We start from the raw sequence: 21045 nt of genomic DNA on the forward strand, positions 1-21045 counted from the left end.
AAATGGACTCAGTCCTCGCAGAAGGGAAAGAATTGGTACAGCGCTAGAACACACCAGGACCTTCCTGGAATCCCGGAGAGATAAGGTCACCTCCGACTTCACATTACTCCATGCAGACCACCGTAAATTGGCCGAAAAAGTAACCACACAAGGCCTAACACTAAAAGAGCTCCAGCCTGTCGCACAAAGCCATACGGCTGCACTGCAAGATCTGATAGATCGTGTTCATGACCTAGAAGACAGAGCAGAGGATGCGGAGAGACGCTCCCGCCGCAACAACATTCGCGCGGTGGGCCTTCCAGAAGGCGAGGAAGGATGGAACCCGGAACAATACATGGAGCGTTGGATGCACGATCTCCTACCCCAGGGAACATTGTCAATGCAATCAACAAAAGACTGGGGTAGTAATGTATCAGAGGATGCACATCATAGCAATCATTGACATCAAATTGGGTGTATAGTAATACTTGCCGGAGAAACAGTGAAATCGGTAACAAATTGGATAAGTGGTGCCGCTCGGGATTAGAAAGCACCCTACTACCTGAGTGCTGAATTATACGTATCATGCAAAGCAATCCCCGTAATTAACAGATTTTGTACATAAATTAATCCCGGCACTCTGGAGTCATATAATATTCTGATGACAGCCGACACGTGTTTCGTCACGTATAGTGACTTCCTCAGGGCTGTGAAGAGAATGTCAAGATCTTAGTTTACACCAGACACCATCAGTGTGTCGATTTGCACATTAGTGATTTGGTTCAATCTGTTATTATCAGTTCTATTATGAGAAATACACAAAATATGGGAGTTTTTAAGATGAAAAGAATGGGAGAAGAGAGAGAGAGAAAAACGTGAGTTGGTTTGGAAGAGTGCTAATATGGAAACGAAAAAAGAGAGTGATGTGACCAGTAAGGTAATTAGATTAGAGGATTAGATTGTCCCCATCACCACATCCGGTGTGAAGAAGGTAGAACGTTGAGTCCCAAAGTGGAATATGAGTACTGACCTATGGAAAGAGTCTTTGGACGCTTTATATGTCAAGCATAAAATTGAACTTCTGTTGACGCGCAATATTGAGTGTAGATAATTTCGAAAGAGGACTCTGACGTACGATATGGTTCTGTTAGGAGTATGTAATGGAGAGCAGAGGTTTGGAAATAGACAATAAACAGTAACACACTATTAAATGTGACTATAGTCAAAATATAAATTGAACAATTAAGAGGAAAGAAAATATATATACCCAAGAATTTTAGAACCTAGTAAAGGTTCGAAGAAACAAGTTTTGTCGCAAGAAAGTCTTCTGATAATTGTATCAGTTGTCTGTTGGCAGTAACAGATCTTCCCCAGTAATTTCTACTGATAATAAGAAACAGAAAAAAAGGTGGTATTAATTCGGTTTTATCAGAAATAAAGAGTAAAACTAGGGTATTATCAGGTTTAGAAGAGTCTAAAATAATGTACCTATTACTATAGAGAAGATCGACCACGAATAAGAAATTCACAGTTCTGATTCTTGTAACCTTAAACGGAAGTGGTTCATATCTCAGTGAAAATTATTGGTGTCTTACGGCTTTATTTGGAAAAGAACGAGTCTCCACCAAGGTTTCTGGAGATGATATAAGACAACATAAGCATGTATATAAAAAATAGACACTTTTTACTCTGGAAGTTAAGGATCTTATATACAATACCTAATATTCAGGGATGCTGCACCGTGATATGAAATTAATTTATGAGACTGAATCGATGGGACGGTCTTCGTGTAGTCGTCTATGTAGTAATTTCTAAATAAAGAAAATAAATAATGGAGAAGTAAGTTCATCCAAGGATGTATTATATGTTAAAAGGACCTAATATAAGAGGCCTCCTTACTTAATAAGTTATTTGTTGGCTTCATCATATTAGGTGAAGTGCACGAACCGGCTCTGGTAAGCCCTGCGAAAAACAGTGCAAAACGAAAATGCATTGTTTAAAAACATGAAGATAAATCGTTAAAAAACACAGCAAGCCTCACGTGATATTATTTAAAAAAATATATTTGTTGCTGACATCAGTTATGGAATTATGTTCATAAAAGGTATCACAACCATAAAATGAGCTAAGTATGTAAGTTTGTTATTGAGCAGTAATATTGCTAATGAATGGCCTTCTCGTGTTCACCCAATGACATTATTTGTTATGCAAAAAAAGGAAATACAAAACGGTATATTATTGGACCGCAAAAGTGAAGGTGTTTCTAAGTCATGAGCAAGTATCCATTACAGTATAGACAACAAGTAATTCAGTCATAATGCGTTCGTTTCCCGTTTATAAGATGATAAGTGGGATGCTGGAACGTAGTTGTTGCAGCTCATTTACATTTGTATTATGGCATAATTGTCGAGGGAAATAGTTGTTATTATCAACGATATAACTAGTGAAAGATAATGATTGTCAAAGTACACCCAAAATGAGAAATGTATCTCATGGCCATCTACCTAAGGGAGCAATATTCCTTGAGACGGTATCTAAGACGTGCTTACCTCCTAGTATAGTGGTTATTGCCCGGAACTTGACTCCCGTCCCTTCGTATCGGCAATGGACGTAGGGTCAACAAATAGTAGCCTCTTATACTAGGGAATCCGAATTTGGCGCGAAATTGACACGTTCTATAACACGTATTAAAAAAAAGTAAGACGGTCCATGATTGGCCATCTAAAGTTAAGATGTCGAAGTAAGTGCGGCCATCTTAGAACAGTCAGAGTTGTTTATAGGAAAACATGGTTTGTAATACTAAAACAATCCATGATTGGCCATCTTAACTTACGTGGTTCTGGATTGGTTATGTCCCAGAGGATGGGAAAGAGGAAGGAGGTGGCCATCTTGGAACAGTAAATGTTCCTTCGTGTTTCAAGTATGGATACGTAATTGGGAAAGGTGGCACACATATTTTGAAAGTTCTAGTGTCAAAAATTCTCATAAGGGGTTTTTCGCATAGTACTTCATTAGTAATTCTAGGTAAGTTTAGAAAAGATATTTGGTGTGATCTGGTTAGGAATATAATAAAATATGTTTGCGGCGAACACGAGTGCATATTTTTAGTCATCTTTACCGCATTTAGGTATTTAGTGTGTGTGGTGAGGCCAAATAGTGATAAAAATAGAAGTATCGAAGAGAATGAGGAGTTAAGTGAAAACGGAACACAGGAAGAGATAAGGCTACCTATCCAATTCCACTAGGGCGCGTACATGAGCGTACTGTTACATACACGTATTCTTTGAAAGGCATTAACATCAGTGACACAATTCATTCCGCTGACCAAAACAGTATGATACATAGTGTATGAACTCAATATAGCTAATGTTTACGATAACACAGTAAGAGAGGAGATAAAAGGCATATGCATTTCACATTTTACATGTTTGGACATCTTTGACAACATTCTATAGTTTCAGAAAGTCGAGATTTATAATGGTAAATGATGCCTCGCTCAGTGGCTGTTTAGGCTAAGAAAACATGCATCTCTTTATCAAAATTAATGCCCATTTCGACCGCTCGTAATTTGATAATCCACAGAGCCTCTGTTTTCCTCAAATTGAGTGTCCTATCACCACCCCTTGTACCAATGGTAGTGTGAGATATTCCATGGAACCTGATTTTATTCAGATCTGCTAAGGTGTGATGGGAATTGAAATGGACCGCTAGTGGGTAGCTAGTCAGGTTATTACGTATTGCCCTTAGATGTTCTTGCATTCTAATCCTGAGAGGGCGAATTGTGCTGCCCACATATATTAGTCCACAGCAGCAAATGATGCAGTATACCACAAAGTTTGTATTGCAGTTTATAAATTGTTTTATACCATGTTTTGTTGTAGTGTTGTATTGGAAATCGGTTGTTTTGTTAGCAGCGAATTGGCACATATTGCAATTAGCACATCTGTAAAAACCAGCAGGTTTTGCAGGTAGCCAGGTTGTTTCTTTCTTTTTAGGTGGTAGATAACTAGGGCAAAGAAGTTCTCTAAGAGTGGTGCCTCTTCGGTGAGTAATCATCGGGTTGTTGGCCACATGTTTCTCTATTGTTGTGTCTAATTTTAGAATGTGCCAATGTTTTCGAAGAATATTATATATTTGGTGACTGTGTGTATTGTAATCTGTCACTAAGGCGATTTTTCGTTCTCCATCCTTATTTTTGTTTTTACGTCCGGATGACAATAATTTAGATCTTGGTGTATTTAGTATTTTCTTTTTAGCATGATCTAAGACAGTCCTAGGGTATCCCCTTATGGTGAATCTGTTTTCCAATTTGTCAAGTTCCATCATGAAAACTGAGTTGTCACTGCAGTTTCTCTTTAGTCTGGTCATTTCCCCCATGGGGATAGAGTTGATTTGGGACTTGGGGTGTGCACTGTTGGCGTGTAATACCGCATTGCAAGCTGTTGGTTTCCTAAAGAGTCTTGAGATGATTTTCTTTTCCTTCACATATAGAATTACGTCTAAAAATTCTATTTCTCGTTGGCTGATCTTATGTGTGAAGTTGAGATTGTAGGTGTTGTCATTAAGATGTGTTAGTAATTCTGAAAGTAGTTCTTCACCACCAGACCAGAGAATGAAGATGTCGTCTATGTACCGACCCCAATAAACTAAATGTTCTATGAGGCGAGTATCAGACTTTTTCCATAGATGGTTTTGTTCAAAATGGCCCATATAAAGATTGGCATATGAAGGGGAAAATTTTGATCCCATTGCTACCCCAACCGTCTGTTTATACCAGGTGTCTTGGTGTAGGAAAACATTGTTTTCTAAGATAAGACGGGTTAGATCTAGGATCATTTGAGTGTGTTCGAAAAATGTGGCATCCCTATCTGAGAGACAATCCGCTAGGGCTGAGAGGCCTTTTTCTAGAGGGATACAGGTGTATAAAGAACATACATCCATCGTCACAAATGTAAGGTCATTAGTCCACTCCATGTCTTCTAATTTGCTCAGTAGGTCTCCTGTATCCCTTATATAGGAGGGAAGGTTGTGTACCAATGGTTGTAGAAAGACATCTACGTATTCTGAGATGTGTTCCGTAGGGATCAAGATCTGATAGATCGTGTTCATGACCTAGAAGACAGAGCAGAGGATGCGGAGAGACGCTCCCGCCGCAACAACATTCGCGCGGTGGGCCTTCCAGAAGGCGAGGAAGGATGGAACCCGGAACAATACATGGAGCGTTGGATGCACGATCTCCTACCCCAGGGAACATTGTCAATGCAGTTTGCAATAGAAAGAGCCCACCACGTGCCGGCATCGAAACCCCAACCAGGAGCCAGACCACGACCGTTCATTTTTAAAATGCTCAACTACAGGGACAGAGATGTGGTACTCTGCGAAACACGCAAGATGGAATGCCTCAAAGTGAGCGGCAGCCAAGTTATGCTCCTCCCAGACTACACCGCTCTGGTGCAGCGCTGTAGAAGTAACTATGCAGCGGTGAAACACCAGCTCAGAGTTCTAGAACTACCATACTTGTTGCTGTTCCCGGCCCAGCTGCGAGTGATCACAAAGGAAGAGACCCGCATCTTTGACTCTCCCGCGGAGGCATGGGACTGGCTGGAGGAGTCGGGGTTGTGGTCGGGGGTGAGGCACTCGGACCCAGATGACGATAACCCAGTGGGCAGAAGAACCAGATGACGAGGACGGCGAGGGACTAGGAGAAAAGCGAAACCAGGGACTGTAACCCTGAGCGCAGAGAAAATAAGGTGGGAAAGACAAGACGCCCTGGAAGCAGTTGCGGCCCTCGGATCTTCACACTCCAAAGGACGATCGAACTTCCACACACGAGATACATTGGTGGCCATCGGCTCTTCGTCGCTGTCAACAGAAACGTCCGAAGATCTTGGTCTACCTGAGATCACTCCACAAACTGCAGATGGCATTATGTGACAATGCACCGACGTGATGGACTCTGATACAGGCAGCTCACGCAAGTAGAACATTGTTTGTTATTGTCAATGATCTTGCCCGCTGCAGGGTGGAGGGGTGGGTCTACTGGGTTAATTGCCATACACACCTCCCACAGAGGATATAGTCGCAATGTACCCGCCACTGGTCACACTATACATACTAACAGAGGAAACACATTCACCCGAGAAGGCGGACAGAACTGCGCGTTGTTGGTCCCACAAGACAATGCAGGTGTTTACATAGATGGCACACCATACACACAAGAATTGGGGGGATGGCCATAGCACAACATCATCAGTGCGCGCACCCCAACAGGCAACACACTGACCTAGTTTGCAATACTTAGTTGTTTCAGAGGTTTGGACGGACAATTCGGAATGTCCGCCCCAGATGTTATGATGTTTTTATTTCATCTACTGTTTTTGTTGCAGCATCCTGACACACTTACACTTGTCCCTGACCTCCACGCCCCGTGGTGCGTCCCGGCGCCCCTGTCGACTAACCTCATCAGAAATGACGCGTACTGACATAATCACATGGAACATATGCGGCATGCGCACGCCCACGCAATGCTATTCCGTGTTTGCATACCTGCATAGACACTCGGTTGGAATTTCCCTAATGCAGGAAACACACATGACGCAGCCAGAACTAGATAGATTAAGTAGACGTTGGAGGGGACAGGGGTACGGCACGGTATACTCAGTGCACGTGAGGGGCACACTAATCTGGGTGAGAGCGGGCACCCCGTTCATTTGTGTGAACACGGCGATAGACCCCGAGGGCAGATACACCTTAGTGCATGGGACACTTAAAGGCCAAAAAATATTACTGGGCTCAATATATGCCCCAAACACAGATCAACCTTCATTCCTGACACAGTTGTCCACAGTGCTTTCCCCTTACGTTGGCCTCCCCTGGCTACTAGGCGGGGATTTTAATGTGGTGCTTGATGTATGCACGGATAGATCCTTCCCACCCCTCCGGAAGACGAAAGCGGCGTCAAATGCGCAGGCGCTTACAGACTGGCTCTCGCACTGGGCTTTACTAAACATGTGGTGTGTTCTACACCCTAATGACCGTATCTATTCCTATTACTCTGCAGTACATGACCTACATGTACCTCTGGATAGGGTGGTGGGCTCCCAGTACCTACTCCCGTTAGTTGTGGTGTCGGAATACTTCGGGTGGACACATTCTGACCATAACCCTCTGAGACTCCAGCTGAATTGGGAACCGGGTCGTCCTCCCATACCCACTTGGTGACACTGATAGAGATCAGGGTGTGTATAATATTCCCACTACCACGGATAGAGTAATCTCACAGTTACACGCACATGCATACATCATACGCTAGGGCCCATTTCACTACACTAACATACGCTCATATACTCTACCAGCAATAAACCTGTGGAAAGAAAACTCCTAATCACCCTGCATCTATATCGAGGTCGATAAGACCTGGTTTTTGTGACTGTCCTTAAACATAATCTATACAACATATACAGCAATGATCAAAAATGTAAACCCAATAATTGACAAGAAAGAATATCCAACACCATGTTTAAAATTATATTGCTTTATCTAAAATTAGTCAAAGGAAATCAATCAGAGTAAATCATTTTCTCATAGTTACCTATTCTAGCTAAATGTCAGAACGGGTCAGGACAAGTCTCTCGGTAAATGTCTCTCAAGACGAAGTCCTTTCAGCATCGATCCTCAGCAACGCAGATTCGGTACGCGGCAAAGGCAAAATGGCAAGTGGCAAAAAACCCTCTCTAAGCTAACATTTCTTATAGTGTCTTAAACAATGGAAAGATACATTGGAAACATAGAAAAAGCTGTAATGTCCGCCGGACCTGCTGAGCAGAGCGAGAAGGAAAGGATGTAACATCGCTACATTTGAAAATCTCCGCTCAGGAAAAGTTCACATAATAAAGACTACGGAACAGGAACCAAGAAATAAAAAATGTATCTTATTAGTTCTACTTCTCCTCGGCAATCGAGCCACAGTTCAGAGTTTTTCTCTAAGGCTCCTTTGTTTCCCAAGGCTGCCAAGGACATTTTCATTTCACTTGGAGATCTCCCAAAACTGCTGCTGTCCTCATGGAAAGTTTTCAAACAAGCAAGCAAGGACCATGGTCAGTTAGCTTCAGGACCATTTCCAGCAGGGGTCTCCCTCGTCACAGTTTTCATATTATAAATCACAGCCAGGCTTACAAATCGGCCATCTTTTCTAGGCCATCATAGGCCTCAATAGACCATCTTAATTAAAAGAAACAAAAACAACGTTACCACAGCATAGTGATTAAACAGTGTTAACCCCACTAATACCCTTATGTGTATGCATCTATCTAGCACTTGCAACATAGAAAAGCATTAATTCGGAAAGCATTTTGTGCTAAAAAATAAACAGCACATAGCAACGTTTAAACATGAAAACACGCACGTTATTTTTAAAACAGCACATTTATGCGCACCCACGTGTAACTCTCTCTTGTTAGGACAAACGGATTGATTAATATAAACGCACTTGCACAAGACAAATAATTAATTGCTAGTAATTAATAAAATTAATATGACAAATAGACATGCCAGAGCTTCAAAAGCCAGCGAATTTTCAAACAGAAAACTCTGCTCCAGCAATCCCCCCTTTGGTGATTTTATCACCAAATAAACCCCCCCAAAAAATTAGTGAAAATTTAGTCCCATTTTAGGAGAAATCGGAAATGTCTTTTTCCCCTTACACAACATTACACACCAGTCACTCTTTCATCATCCCTTTTTGTCTCTAAGTAAACACTCTCCCTTAATTCTTCTAATTCAATTTCTTGAGGTTCTCTTTTCAACCTCTTATTTTTCTTTTCTTTATTCAATTTCTTCCTCACCCCTTGTTTTTACAACACACACACACCAATCTTATTATCAATAAAGCAACAATTATACAAGTTAAAGGAAACAATATTCTACCTATAATAGTACTACCTATTTTTGCAATAAAATCCTTAACAGCTATCATTTTATTAGCTATTTTAGTCCATAAATTCTCAGCTTCAAGTGGTACTAATTCTTCATGCAAATCAGTAATATTTTTGATATAGACCTTCAGGTCTTTACTTTCGTCTGGAATGTAAGTGCAACAATGTTGAACTTTCAGCATTCCACAGACTCCACCCTCCTTGGCCAATAGAATATCAAGGGCAAGTCGATTTTGCATAGACATGGCACGTACGGCACTTAATTCCGTATTCACCAAAAGAAACCCTCCAGCGGTATTTGTCGATAAGCGATCAACCACTGTGGACAGTTTCCGAATTCCATAAGCATTCAAAGAAATTCCCACTGCTGGAATCAAAACCCCAAAAATGTCACCCACTATTTCAGACCAAGTTTCTCTCTTAAAACGCATTAGTAAATTAATATGTTCTACATCTGTTATTTTATCTATATGAAAAATCTTTGGAAAAACCAGGCCCACATAACACGTGCCATACCAATGGTCAGGCAACTTGTAATAAGCCTTATTCCCACAAACATAATATACTCCTGGAAAAATTGTATCTTCTCCACCTCTGAAACCCCAACCTGTTGCAATGAAGTATGTATCATGGCACTCACTAGTCCCAACAAAATATGTATCATATTGGGATTTCCTTCTCGTAATGCAAAGTTTACCTTTCTGTGGTGCATCTAAAGCTAAAGTTGGACTAGCCCCATTCTTCAACTCTTTTCCCATCTCAATGTCCCAAATTGTCTCACTCACTTTATATTTTCCTGCTTTTTCCTGCATGTTCAATCTCCTTTCTTCTACCATATCCAGGGAAGCTTTCTCCTCTCCTTTCAAACTGCAAGTTAAATTATTCTTAAAAATGTAATCTAATGTTAATCCTTTTTCTTCAATTAAAATCTCACCAAAAGTGTTAGCTTCTTTAGCTGGATTCAGCTCTTTGTTCATTGGCAAATGTCCAAAAATACTATCTCTGTTAGACATCTTATAATCTACTTTCCCTAACAAATAAAAAACACTACTTAAAATACTACAAGAAATACCATATGTAGCTGGTAAATGATGATAAGTAACACCCTCTGAAACGGATGCAGGTAATTGCATACAGACGTAGCAATCCCTTACTTCCATTGTTTTCACATATTCATATAACAATTTTGAAAAAACATTACTAGAAAAGTTATTAATTGACCTATCTTTGTGTATGTAAGTATTACTAATTCTAATTGGAACTACTTTTTGTGAATTCTTCTCTACATTTGTCACATTCTCTGTATGCATCTCAAACTCTACTTTAAAAGTAACTAATAAAACTAAAACACCCCATAGAAGCATTAATAATCCAGTACAGCAACAGCACATTCTACACCACCTTTTAAAGAAGGCACATCTATTTCTATTATCCTCTATGTTAGCCATTTTACTACTTTAGTTTAGCCTCTACTACTCCACTACTGTTGGAACTTCTTCAATTCTTCAGCAATTCCTCAGCTTTCAGTTTTTCCAAATGATCTTTTCGTTCACTTAATCCAAGTGAATCCTTCCTTTATTCAGTTTGGATACTTGTCATTCTTCACTTCAATTTCTTCAACATCAAATTGTATTAGATCTCCGACATCAAAATCCTCAGTACTCGACTCTTCTCCAATGTCAGTCAAGAGTACTTTCAGAATTTCACCAGTATCTTCCTCAACCACTTCTCTCAAGATCTCTTCCGGATTATCTCGAGTCACTGTTTCTTCTTTTCCTCCTTCAGACAGTGCCACATAAGACCATTCCGGTGATCTGTACTTTTGGTTGGGTCTTCTTACTCTTTTTATTTCCACTGGTTCTTTTGACTCCTTTGATTCTTCTCCTTCAGCTTTTGAACTTTGACTCGAAACTTCATTCACTTGTTCAGCTTTCGATGTGTTTGCTCTTATTATTCTGTATCTCAGCCTCTTAACTCTGTTGTTAGGCCAACGATCTCCTCTTAACACCTTTTTCGGCTTTATTTCTTTATTACTTCTTTCTCCAATCCAAGTTCTCTTTCTCAGAATTCGACCCTCTGTTTGTTCATTCTCATCATCTGTTTCAAGTGCCTCTTGTTTCCGTTTTCCAGCAGCTTTCTTCTTTTCCACAGATTTTTTCACCACTGTTTGAGATTTCCCTACTCTTGTCCCTCCTCGAGTCTCCGACACGCAATCTTCTTGCTGTCTACTTGTCCCTTCACCTGGCTCATCAAGAATGTTCCCTACACCTCCTCGGGGGTCTTCCGCAATCTGTCCCTCTCTATCTTCTTCTGACCCTACTTCTTCAAGTATAATCTCAAGTGGTTCTTCAATCTCCTCCTCTTCTGATTCAGGAGTAGTCTCTGTGTGATTTCTTTTTTCTTTTCTTTTTCCTTCACTGCTGTTTGAAACTTCAGGCTCTCTTACAGAATCTGATCTCTTCTCTGATACTCGCAGTGGTTCATTCGAAGCTTTTCCTACTTCTTTCCCCACTGATTCTGTATCTTCATCATCACTGGAATCTGACTCTTCAAAATACTCTTTACCAGTTCCTTCTTTTGGGTTTGGAACTCTCAGAGTATGACTTGCATGTACCCAGTGCTTCACTCCAGCACACTTTACTGCAGTCGTCGTAGTCAGAATAACTTGTCTCGGCCTTCCCCACCTTGGAATCAAGCAATTTCTTCTTCTGTGAACTTTTATCCTCACCCAGTCTCCTGGACTCAGATCATGGGCTTGCTTCTTCTCAAGTGTGGTAGCTTCTTCTCCAACCTGGTGAAACACAGAATGAACTGCGTCAGCCAGGCCTTTACAGTAATCCAAAATCATGTCATCAGTTATTGTCACCAATTTATTGACAGGCACGAATGCATGGCGCATTGCACGTCCCATGATTATTTCGTGCGGACTCAAACCAGTAGTTCTATCTGGAGTAGATCTCATAGTCATCAGAACTAGAGGTAAAACGTCTGGCCATTTCATGCCAGTGGCTAAGCACATTTTTCCAATCCTATTCTTGATTGTGCCATTAATCTGCTCAACCACACCAGAAGCCTCTGGTCGGTATGCACAATGTAGCTTCTGCTGTATTTTCAATGCTTCACAAATCAAACCCATAAGCTCATTTTGAAAGTGTCCACCTCTATCAGACTCAACTGTTACTGGAAACCCGTACCTAGGAATCAACTCCCTTAACAGTAACTTTGCCACTGTTAATCCATCATTTCTTCTAGTCGGGTAAGCTTCCACCCACCTTGAAAACAAACAGACTACCACTAAAACATACCTCAGTCTGTTTACTTGGGGCATTTCAATGAAATCAATCTGCATTCTTGTAAAAGGACCTCCTTCTCTGCCTATTGTCCCCAGACTCACCACTGTCTTTTTCCCAGTGTTAAATTGCTGACAAACTAAACACCTTTGACAGATGCTTTCTGCAATTGTCCTGAACTTTGCATTGTACCAGGTCTGCTTGAACGACCTAACCATCGCATCCCTCCCCAAATGTCCCTGGCCATGATACATCCTTGCCATTGACGACAAGATGGAGTTGGGCATTACTGGTCTGCCATCTCTGTAGACCCAAACATGGTCTGTTTCTCTTGGAGCACATCCTGCCTTAATCCAATCTTTTTTCTCTTCCTCTCCTGCCTCATCTTGCAACTGTTTCACTTCATCCCATGTCTCTAAGACATTAGTAAACATCACAGAGAGTAAAGACATTTCCCCCTCTCTGTCCCGATTGATGGACTGATTTGTCTTGGCACAGTATTGCGCAACATCGTTGGCATAACGGTTTCCGACCGTTATAAAATCCTCCCCTTGTCCATGGGCAGCACATTTTACAACTGCTAACTCCTTAGGCAGCTGTATCGCCTCAAGCAATTTACCAATCATTTCAGCATTTTTTATCGGAGTTCCACCCGATGTCAAGAAACCTCTTTGTAGCCAAAGCTGGCCAAAATCATGCACCACTCCAAATCCATACTGACTATCAGTCATTACAGTTGTCCTCAAATCTCTCCCAATTTCGCAAGCTTTTGTCAATGCCACCAATTCAGCAACTTGCGCAGATTTCACTCCTTTCAATGGTGATGCTTCCATGACCTCTGAAACTTTGCATACCGCATATGCTGCACATAGCACACCATTATCATTTCTCAGGCATGATCCATCCACAAACAACACATGATCACTCTCATCCAAGGGTAGATCCCTTATGTCTGGTCTCGGTTTTGTACAGTAATCCAGCACATCCAAACAATCATGATCATCTTCCATCTTCACACCCACATTTTCAATATCTGGTAAAAGTGTCGCTGGATTCACATTTACACATCTCTCGAGAGTCACATTTGATGCTCCCAGAATCACTTTTTCATATTTAGTCAACCGACTATGTGACATGTACTGAGTTCTGCTTCTTGTCAAAAGAATTGCCACATTGTGAGGTACGAATACCCTTACAGGATATCCCATTATGATTCCCTCACTCTGTTCCAGGCTTCTGCATGTTGCTGCCACAGATTTCAGACAACCTGGTAAACCCACAGCTACAGGGTCAAGTGTCGATGAGAAGTACGCAATAGGCCTTCTCAGTAATCCATGTTTCTGAATTAACACTGAAAGTGCACATCCATTTCTTTCACTGCAGTACAGCTCAAATTCCTTTTCGTAGTCAGGCATACCCAAAGCTGGAGCCTCACACATTTTACTTTTGAGCTCTTCAAATGCTGCCATTTGTTCTGTATCTAGATCCAATGGATCTGTCATTTCACTTTTTGTCAGTTTAATCAGTGGCTTTGCTATCAAGGAAAAATTAATTATCCACTGACGACAATAACCCACCATACCCAGGAACATTCTCACTTCTCTCTGGGTTTTTGGAGCTTTCATTTCTCTGATTATTCTGATCCTGTCATCAGTCACTTTTCTCAGACCCTTTTCAATATTGTGTCCAAGATAATGCACCTCTTTCTTGCAAAATTGCAATTTGGCTGGAGATACCTTTAACCCTCCATCTGCCAGATGATTCAGTAAAGCTATGGTATCTACTTCACAAGCTTCACGTGTCTTTGATGCCACCAGTAGGTCATCAATATACTGCACTAGCACTGAACTCTCGGGCATGATCAAACTTTCCAACGATCTCTTCAATAACTGATTGAATATCGAAGGACTCTCCGTATACCCCTGTGGGATACGACACCATGCTAAGATACGCTGGCCAAACCTAAATGCAAAAATCGGCTGGCTATCATGATGCAATGGAATTGAAAAGAACGCATGACACAAATCAATCACTGTATACCACTCAGCATCATGTGGAATTTGATACAGGATCACTGATGGATTTGGCACAATAGGACAACATGCCACCACAATTTGATTAACTTTTCTCAAATCCTGTACAATCCTAAATTTCCCATTGGGCTTTTTTAGTCCCATTATCGGTGAATTACACGGACTACTCAGTAGTTCTCTCAGGACTCCTTGCTGAATCATTTTCTCAATTATAGGAGTTATCCCTTCAATTATTTCTGGTGTCATTTTGTACTGAGGAATGTTAGGATGTGTGATTCCCTCTTTTACTGCAATTTTCACTGGATCTACATTATTCATCAATCCCACATCCTCTCCAGTAAAATCCCAAACTATCCTTTTCACTGTGTCTCTCAGCTCTCGAGGCAAATCCTCCGGATTAAACACAGCAAATGCACCAATTAACTCACTTTCTCTATTCTCTAGAGTCACTCGGTACAAAACATCTTCATCTGGTGTCTCAAAGGCTATTCCATCCGGTGTACAAAAAATTGTACAGTTCATTTTGCACAACAAGTCCCTACCCAATAGGTTCACTGGACTCGTGTCACAGACAATGAATCTGTGCATGTCTGAAAATTTCCCTATCTGTACTCTTACAGGTTCAGTAAGACGTGTTCTGATTTGTGTATTGGCTACACCAACTACTTGGATTGCTTCATCCGAGAGAGGAAGATTTCTAACATCTGTTGACCTGACAGTTGATCTTGTCGCACCTGTGTCTACCAAAAAAGTAACACTCTCCTCATTTATTTTCCCATCCACAAATGGTCCTGCCTGGTCTATTTCTAGAGTTGCACCAAGTATGCACTCTTCCTCCTCTCCTCGGCACCGTCAATAATCACCCTCAGATTCACTCCCTTCACTCTTTAACAAGTACTGTTGTACTTTGTTAGAACGTCTTGGTTTGTTTACCTGCTCATCATTGTAGAATCCTGAATCCTGATTATACTTTTGTAACCCTCTATTCTGCGGCAAGGGCGGTTTTGGCTCTTGACTCTGCTGTCTCACAACTTTCTGTTGTTGCTGCTGTTGATTATTTCCTTCGTTCTGCACCTGTTGATTTAAGGGTTTATTTTCATTACTTACTAATGGTGGATTAGGACATTCCGATCTCCAATGCCCCAATTGGCCACAGTTGTGACAAGGAAACTTTTTTTTCGCTTCCTCAAGACTTCCCTTTCCTTTCCCTGCATATCTAGGTCTATTCCCTGCATTTTTTCCTGGATTATTCGCTTGTTCCACTAACTGTGCTTCCTGTCTTTCCGCAACTTTCACTTGTGCCCACATTGCTTTCTCTTTCAGCTTTCTTTGTTTTGCTTCAATTTCATCACTGAAGTATTTTGCATGCCTCAGGATCTCATCTACTTTCTTACTCTGCCAATCCACTGTGTGCTCACGAATTCTCTCACCAATTTCAGGTCTAAGGCCATATACAAATCTGTATACAAAATGACTCAAATCTTTGTCACCCAGGTGTTCATCTCCACTGAATTGTTTAAATGCCAGTATCAGCCTCTCGTAAAAAGCATGAACTGATTCTTTCGCTTCCTGTTGTGTTCGATCTATCTTTACCCAGTCTGTCTCTTTTGCAGGAACTTTACTCTTCAGGTATACCATCACCTGATCATACTTTCTCATTACCTCTGGATCTGGTGCCCCTGTTCTTGGGTCTCTTGGATATTCCTCAGTAGGCCAACTCACAACTATTTTACACTCAGTCCACAAGTCTGCTGGAACAATTATATCAAACAGACTATTCAGGTCAACCCACAGCACTTTTGACAATTTCACAAACCTATCTACCTGCCTATACCACTCGACGGGCTTTTCTCTCAATCGAGGGAAATCATTCGTGAATGATAAAATATCCTGTCTGGTCCATGGAACATGTACATATCCTCCTCCAGGTATTTCTCTCATAGGATAATTATCCACTGGTTTCTCCTTTTCTCTCACTGGAAATGCTGAATAAGTTGTTCTATCTTCAGCCTCATCTCTTTTCTTGTACCACCTATCCTTCCACTTTTCTACATCACCCCATCTTCGCAATAATGCTACCATTTCCTTAATCTGTCCTGTTCTACCAGTAGCATTCAAATTCTCAATATCCTTCTCTGTAAAATCCATCCTGTAAGTTCTTTGTAAAGCTTTCACTTTATCAATGTCAACTCCCTGCTCATTCGCTATTGCTCTTAGCCTGTCATGTGTATTTCTTGCTCTCCAGGTAATATTCTTGCACATGAACATTAGTTCACCATCATGATGACTCTTCAAAATTTCTGTTGGAACTGTTCCTGTAACAAGCTCTTCTAGTTCTACACGTAACCTAGCTACATCAATTACTTGTGAATCTTTATCCTTTTTCTGTAGAACCTTCATCCAATCATTCAAATCATCAACTGTTATTTCAGCAGTTTTTCTCACTGGAACCACTCTCTTTTGCGGTTCTAAAATTGGCATCCCTGAACAACTAGCTTCACTAGCATCCAATATTTCACTACATGTGTCATGTCTTGATTGTCTCAGGTCACTTCTTTCTGCTCTTTTGCCTGAATCTCCTGAAGGACCAACTGAATTTGTCAGATTATTCCCAACATATGGAATCACCAGTCCATTCTCACCTGTCCTCTGTTTGTCAAACACAGGCATAACCGGACCTATTGTTACAGGCACCGTAACAGCTTCTAGATTCTTCGTTAACTCCCTAATTTTCTCTGTCAACTCTGTTGTAGTTCTGGCTAATTGTCTGGCATTCTCATCAAGGTAATGATCACTTCTTACCTCAGGTGTCTCATTTTCTGTCTCACTAACACACACTGTATCTCTTATCGGAGAAACAACTGGTGTACTTTTATCCGGTTCTGGTCTATATGGAGGTGGTCTCTTGTAAATCATGTCATTCAAGACCTCATCCTCATACTCATTAACTCCATATTTTCTCATTTCTGACTCAGGAACCCTTTCTGCTCCTCCTTCAACTGTTCTCATCGGATATAATCCCTCTGACATACTAACATCTCGCCACCTTTTCATTCGATCATGATGAGTCTCACGATCATGTCTCCTCCCAAACATGTACCTATAGTACCCTCCAGATCTCTGTTTTTCTCTCTCATGAACTTCTTCTTCCCATTCCACTAAAGCCTCGAACTGTGTAGGTCTTGGTTTCGGGTCTAGAAATAGCATCTTTTCCCGTAAATTTCTCAACACGGCCAGATTAAATGAACCATGTTCTGGAAATGCTAGAACACCATCTTCTTTAGTATACCTAACCCAATTCTCCAACCATATACAGGTATGAAACCCATGTCTTGCAGCCATGAAGGATGCAGGTGTTTTCGGTGGAGGTAACAACTCACCCTCTCTTGTTTTAACATCTTTATCCTTGCTAAACCACTTTTTAATTTTACCAAAAAATGTTTTCTTCTTTTTCTCTTCTTGGTAATACATTTTAGCGTTTACCAAAAAAAACTCTCTACTCTTTCCGTATTATAAATATACAATACGAATTTTTCAACCAATTGCAGCGCGATTCACACTAACGCACCAATCCTGGAACGTCTACGTCACTAAATAGCCCTTCCAATCCTTGCGCGGCTCACACTAACGCACCAATCCTAGCGCGAGCACTATTCTGATCTACCATCCAATCAGAGCGCGGTCTTTCTGACGTCAACAGTCGCTGCAGTCGCTTGTCTCCTGTCTTCTGTCACTCGTCTACCCCTCCTTTACAAAATCTTTTCAGTAGACTTCGTGTCAAAATTTCTACAAAATCTATTAGTTACAACATAAAAACATCTCCATTGTCTGCTTCGCTAACCACAGAACAGTAAAAAGAGAGTCTATTTCATAAGAGACCTTTCATTGACACAGTAGCACTTCCTCTACTCTGCCCTACTAACATACATTCATTAACTGTTTCCTCTAGGACTTGTCCAAAGAGTCTTACAATCAACTAAATGTACAAACATTCACGCACATTCATACAAGGAAATATAGTACATACGCACAGAATCCTGCTTCCCGAGAACAGACAATCTGCTCCACTACAGAATTATAACATACATCAACTAAGCAAGCTTTCTTTGCCCAGTTCTTCAAACAAGCTCAGAGAATACCTATTACTCCTCCCGTGATAAGCTTTAACGGAAATCCTTACGGATCCCTGGGACTTAAGACCAGAGTTTCACAGATAACCTTCACTATCATACACACTCCTTATATACCAGAAATATCTAATAGTAACATACGACGATGTCACTGATTCCGAACCCAGACAATGTGACGCGCAACTTCAATTGTCACACGTTATTCCTTACAATTCCGTCTTTCCCGAGAGCAGCATATACTTCCCTCTGCCCTACTACGGAACTGCTACAGCTTCCAAGTTCCAGAAGCACTACATATAACTCAACATTACGACTCCAACATATAGTATTAGTACATATACCAACATGAACCAATAATCAATAATCAATAAACTAATGTACAAGCAATCTTATCAGATCAAGACAATCATCAAAAACCATCAAACTCTGCTACCAGGAAATTGATAGAGATCAGGGTGTGTATAATATTCCCACTACCACGGATAGAGTAATCTCACAGTTACACGCACATGCATACATCATACGCTAGGGCCCATTTCACTACACTAACATACGCTCATATACTCTACCAGCAATAAACCTGTGGAAAGAAAACTCCTAATCACCCTGCATCTATATCGAGGTCGATAAGACCTGGTTTTTGTGACTGTCCTTAAACATAATCTATACAACATATACAGCAATGATCAAAAATGTAAACCCAATAATTGACAAGAAAGAATATCCAACACCATGTTTAAAATTATATTGCTTTATCTAAAATTAGTCAAAGGAAATCAATCAGAGTAAATCATTTTCTCATAGTTACCTATTCTAGCTAAATGTCAGAACGGGTCAGGACAAGTCTCTCGGTAAATGTCTCTCAAGACGAAGTCCTTTCAGCATCGATCCTCAGCAACGCAGATTCGGTACGCGGCAAAGGCAAAATGGCAAGTGGCAAAAAACCCTCTCTAAGCTAACATTTCTTATAGTGTCTTAAACAATGGAAAGATACATTGGAAACATAGAAAAAGCTGTAATGTCCGCCGGACCTGCTGAGCAGAGCGAGAAGGAAAGGATGTAACATCGCTACATTTGAAAATCTCCGCTCAGGAAAAGTTCACATAATAAAGACTACGGAACAGGAACCAAGAAATAAAAAATGTATCTTATTAGTTCTACTTCTCCTCGGCAATCGAGCCACAGTTCAGAGTTTTTCTCTAAGGCTCCTTTGTTTCCCAAGGCTGCCAAGGACATTTTCATTTCACTTGGAGATCTCCCAAAACTGCTGCTGTCCTCATGGAAAGTTTTCAAACAAGCAAGCAAGGACCATGGTCAGTTAGCTTCAGGACCATTTCCAGCAGGGGTCTCCCTCGTCACAGTTTTCATATTATAAATCACAGCCAGGCTTACAAATCGGCCATCTTTTCTAGGCCATCATAGGCCTCAATAGACCATCTTAATTAAAAGAAACAAAAACAACTTTACCACAGCATAGTGATTAAACAGTGTTAACCCCACTAATACCCTTATGTGTATGCATCTATCTAGCACTTGCAACATAGAAAAGCATTAATTCGGAAAGCATTTTGTGCTCAAAAATAAACAGCACATAGCAACGTTTAAACATGAAAACACGCACGTTATTTTTAAAACAGCACATTTATGCGCACCCACGTGTAACTCTCTCTTGTTAGGACAAACGGACTGATTAATATAAACACACTTGCACAAGACAAATAATTAATTGCTAGTAATTAATAAAATTAATATGACAAATAGACATGCCAGAGCTTCAAAAGCCAGCGAATTTTCAAACAGAAAACTCTGCTCCAGCAACACCAGCCCCCCGCACTGGAGGACCCCGTTTTCCGTTCATCCCTCGAGACGGCTGTTCTAGAGTACTTCGAGCTCAACGAAGGGACAGCGAGTACCGCGCTGGTGGAATGGGACGCTCATAAATTGCCATCAGTGGTCACTGTCTCGGAGCCACATGGAACATACGCAAACAATTAACATTATCGCTCAATCACCTAGAATCACAATTACTCCAATACGAGCGAGAGGGTGAGGGCGGAGGCAGACATTCAGGCACGTTGGAGAGCCTCCGGACGCAACATGCGGAACTCATGGAGCGACTGCGGTGCCACAACTATACGGCCCACATGGCTAGAACACATGCTAGAGCAGACAGTGCGGGCCGCCTGCTGGCCTGGCTGCTGAAGCAGGAGAGTAATCGTACCCCAATCGGAGCCATACGCACACCGGAGGGGACCCTGGTATACACACAGTGTGAGATACACAGGGTGATGTCTGACCATTATACACAGCTGTATCAATCCAAGGGGCGCTGCTCCGGCCCCGATTTAGAGAGATTCTTAGAACCTATCGAGATGCCCACAGCCTCAGAAGCACACCAGGAGGCCCTTAATGGTCCCCTCACCCTGGAGGAAATCGGAGAGGCGATTGAGTCCATGGCGTCTGGGAGAACACTAGTACCAGATGGCCTACCGGCTGAATATTACAAGGCCTACGGGAGCCCCTGGTGCAGCATCTGCATGCCCTTTACTCCACAGCAGTAGATGAGCACACACTGCCTCTGTCGATGCACGAGGCCTACCTGGTGTTCCTGCTCAAACCAGGTAGGGACCCCGAAAGCCTGGGATCATACAGACCCCTGGCCCTCCTCAATGTGGACTAT

Source organism: Triturus cristatus, chromosome 7 (genome assembly GCF_964204655.1).
Source record: "Triturus cristatus chromosome 7, aTriCri1.1, whole genome shotgun sequence".
In the NCBI taxonomy this organism is placed as follows: Eukaryota; Metazoa; Chordata; class Amphibia; order Caudata; family Salamandridae; genus Triturus; species Triturus cristatus.